Source organism: Zalophus californianus, chromosome 5 (assembly GCF_009762305.2).
Source record: "Zalophus californianus isolate mZalCal1 chromosome 5, mZalCal1.pri.v2, whole genome shotgun sequence".
Classification (NCBI taxonomy): domain Eukaryota; kingdom Metazoa; phylum Chordata; class Mammalia; order Carnivora; family Otariidae; genus Zalophus; species Zalophus californianus.
In genome coordinates, this window is record NC_045599.1 from 52,787,471 (window position 1) to 52,791,725 (window position 4,255).

The 4,255-nt window shown below is 39.7% G+C and overlaps 1 non-coding gene across 1 annotated transcript; it reads left to right on the forward strand.

The window, feature by feature from the left end:
• The first annotated feature begins 4,091 nt into the window (after positions 1 to 4,091).
• LOC113930091 lies at positions 4,092 to 4,255 on the forward strand. The gene has a single exon (XR_003522458.1). It is a non-coding gene; the product is annotated as a U1 spliceosomal RNA (small nuclear RNA).

The following is a 4,255-nucleotide window of genomic DNA, read 5'->3' on the forward strand; positions in this document are numbered from 1 at the left end:
TAAGAAGGCTTTGCATAGCCCAAGGTCAAAGGTTTACTCCTGTTTTCTTTTATATTGTTTTAGCTCTTACATTTAGGTCTATGATTCTTTTTTTTTTTTTTTTTTTAAAGATTTTATTTATTTGAGAGAGAGAGAATGAGAGATAGGGAGCACGAGAGGGAAGAGGGTCAGAGGGAGAAGCAGACTCCCCGCTGAGCAGGGAGCCCGACGCGGGACTCGATCCCGGGACTCCAGGATCATGACCTGAGCCGAAGGCAGTCGCCTAACCAACTGAGCCACCCAGGCGCCCTAGGTCTATGATTCTTAAGAGTTAATTTTCACATGTGTAAGAAAGGGATCCATCTTCATTCTTTTGTGTGTAGTTTTCCAGGTGTGCCAGCACTATTTGTGAAAAGGATTGTTCTTTCCACCTTCAGTTTTCTTAGTAACCATGTGGAAGAAAATCAACTGTCCATAAACGTGAAGATTTATTTCTGGTCTTTCAGTTCTACTCTTTTGATCCTTCAGATCTATTCTTAGGCTACACTGTGTGGCATATATACATATATATATATGTATATATATATATATATATACATATATATATATTGCAGATCTTGATTACACTGTCTTGATTACTGTCACTTTGTAGTAAGTTTGTAAATCAGCAAATGTGACTCCTCTAACTTTGTATTGACATTCTGAATCCCTTGAATTTCTATATGATTTTTAGGATCAGCTTATCGATTTCTGCAAAGAAACCAGCAAGGATTGTGATATAGATTGGTTATGATCCATGAACATGAGATGTCTTTCCATTTACTTAGGTCTTCTTAATGTCTTTATTTTTGTTTTTTAAGATTTTATTTATTTGTTTATTTTGAAAGATTTTATTTATTTGTTTGACAGAGATAGAGCACAAGCGGGGGGAGTGACAGGCAGAGGGAGAGGGTGAAGGAGGCTCCCTGCCGAGCAGAGAGCCCAATGCGGGGCTCCATCCCAGGACCCTGGGATCATGACCTGAGCCGAAGGCAGACGCTTAACGACTGAGCCACCCAGGCACCCCTGAAATCTACTTTTTAAAAAGTTATTATACTACTAAACAAATCAAGATTCAAGATTAATACATTAAAAAAAAGTTTTTAAGATTTTATTTGAGATAGAGCGAGTGAGAGAAAGAGCACAAGTGGGGGTGGGGGCAGAGGGAGAGGGAGAAGCAGGCTCTCCACTGAGCAGGGAGCCAATGCAGGACTCGATCCCAGGACCCTGGGATCATGACCTGAGCTGAAGGCAGATGCTTAACCGACTGAGCCATCCAGGCACCTGTCATTTCTCTTAAATAGTTAAAAAGCTACTAATTCATTCTCTTTACTTGTTATAGGTCTATTCATATTTTGTATTTCTTCTTGAGTAAGTTTCAATACTTGTGAAGTTCTAAGAATTTGCCCATTTCATCGGAATTATTTTTTTGGCATATAGTTGTTCATAGTATTCCTTTATAATCTGATTTGTTAAATCAGTAGTAATACTGCCTCTTTCATTCTTGATTACAGTAATCTGAGTCTTCTCTTTTTTCTTGGTCAATCTAGATAAAGGTTTGCTAATTTTGTTGATAATTTTATATCAAGTCTTTCATTTTCTTACTGTTTTGAGAGTACCTTGTATATTTTCAAGACAAATCTGTTTCATATATTTGTTTTACATTTCTCCCAAACAGTGGCTTCTGCTTAAGAGTATCTATTTTTTTTTTTTTAAGTAGGCTCCTCACCCAATGTGGGGCTCGAACTCATGACCCTGAGATCAAGAGTCGCATGCCCTACCAACTGAGCCAGCCTGGCGTCCCTTAAGTGTCTTTTGAAGAGAGGAAGAGCTTTAAATTTTGATGAAGTCAAATTTATCGATTCTTTTTTCTTTGGCTTGTGTTTTTCATGTTCTATCAGAGAAATCTGTGCCTAATCAAAGAACACTAAACTTTTTTACTTAGTTTTCAGCTAGAAGTTTTATATATTTTAGATTTTACATTTGGGTCTCTGAAACATTTCGCATTAATATGGTATGTAGTTAAGTTTGAGGTTCACTTTTTAAAAAAAATTTTTTAAGACTTTATTTGAGAGAGAGGGAGGGAGGGAGATCATGAGTGGGGGAAGGGGCAGAGGGAGAGAAGCAGCAGACTCCCCACTGAGCTGGGAGCCTGGTGTTGGGCTCGATGCAGATATCTATCCCAGGGTCCCAAGATCATAACTTGAGCCAAAGGCAGACGCTTAACCAACTGAGCTGCCCAAGTACCCCTTAAAGTTTATTTTTAAGATCTCTACATCCAGTGTGGGCCTGCAACTCACAACCTCAAGATCAAGAGTCTCATGCTCCACTGACTGAGCCAGCCATTGCTCTGAGGTTCACTTTTTGATATGCATGTCCATCATTTTAAAAATTATTTTCCCCATTGATTTGCCTTTTGCACCTCCATCAAAAATTGCCTATATTGGCATGGGTTTCTTTCTCGACTCTCTTACTCTGTTCCACTGATCTGTGTCCATTCTTTCAGTATGTCACATTCTCTTGCTTGTCTTTAATAGCAAATCTTGAAAGCAGGTACAGTAGGGTTGTTTGTTTATTGTTTTTTTTTTTTTTTTTACTTTGTTCTTCTGTTTCAGCATTGTTTGGCTACTCTAGTTCCTGTATGTCTCCATATAAGTTCTAGAATCAGCTTTTGTATGGATTCTCTTTGGAATTTCTACATAATATTGTTAACTGAGAATAATTTATTTTTTCCTTTCAGCTCAGTATGTCTTTATTTATTTTCTTGCCTAATGCACTGGTGAGGACCCCCAGGATGACCAAATGACCATTTGGCTTTTTATTCACTAACCTTGTAATATTTTTTTTGGTAAAGATTTTATTTATTTAATTGACAGAGACACAGCGAGAGAGGGAACCCAAGCAGGGGGAGTGGGAGAGGGAGAAGCAGGCTTCCCACAGAGCAGGGAGCCTGATGCGGGGCTTGATCCCAGGACCCTGAGATCATGACCTGAGCGGAAGGCAGACACTTAACAGCTGAGCCACCCAGGTGCCCCAACCTTGTAATTTTTTGAATCCTCCCTTCCATAAAAATAAGCCCCTTAGACAATAAACCTCTGAATGGATTTCAGGGGTCTGTGAGTCTTTGAAAAACCTAAAAAACATTTTATAGTAATATATGTGTATCTGTCTTCCTTGGAGGAAGTGTGTTCATAGCTTATATCAGACTGTCAAAGGGATTTATGTTATCAAAAGGGTTAAGGAACTAAATTTTACATAAAAGTCTAGGTATAGGGGCACCTGGGTGGCTCAGTTGGTTAAGCGACTGCCTTCGGCTCAGGTCATGATCCTGGAGTCCCAGGATCAAGTCCCACATGGGGCTCCCTGCTCAGCGGGGAGTCTGCTTCTCCCTCTGACCCTACCCCCTCTCGTGCTCTCCCTCTCTCTCATTCTCTCTCAAATAAATAAATAAAATCTTAAAAAAAAAAAGTCTAGGTATATATAAATAATTTTCATGACATTGTTTTTCACATGTACAGCAATTAAAGTTACTAAGAACTGTGATTTTTTTTTTTTTAACCTTGGACTCTCCGCACTCCATAGGAAATGATAAATGTTTCTTGACAGTTTTGAGCGCCATCACTTTTTGTTAAAAGCCAACAAATTTAGGGTGCCTGGATGGCTCAGTCGTTAAGCGTCTGCCTTCGGCTCAGGTCATGATCCTAGGGTCTTAGGATGGAGCCCTGTGTGAGGCTTCCTGCTCCACGGGAAGCCTGCTTCTCCCTCTCTCACTCCCCGTTTGTGTTCCCTCTCTCGCTGTCTCTCTCTGTCAAATAAATAAATAAAATCTTAAAAAAAAATTTAAATGTTGGTCAGGGATTGGTGGTAAGAAGAAATATAGATGAAGTGAGGCCAAACCCCTTTTTCAAAGCCTGCACAAGAATATATATACCAACGAGGGCGGGCAAAAGGAAAATAGTCAGTGGCTATGCATACATCTAAGCTTATTAAGGCATTCATGAGGAACTGAATAAATCTTATTAAGAAGTCTCATTTACAGAAATAGAAAATGATTAAAAATTTGATACACTTTTATACTTAACCTCGCGGGGGAGATACCATGATCACTAAGGTGGTTTTCCCAGGGCGAGGCTCATCCATTGCACTCCGGATGTGCTGACCCCTGCGATTTCCCCAAATGTGGCAAACTCAACTGCATAATTTGTGGTAGTGTGGAACTGCATTCGCGCCCTCCCCT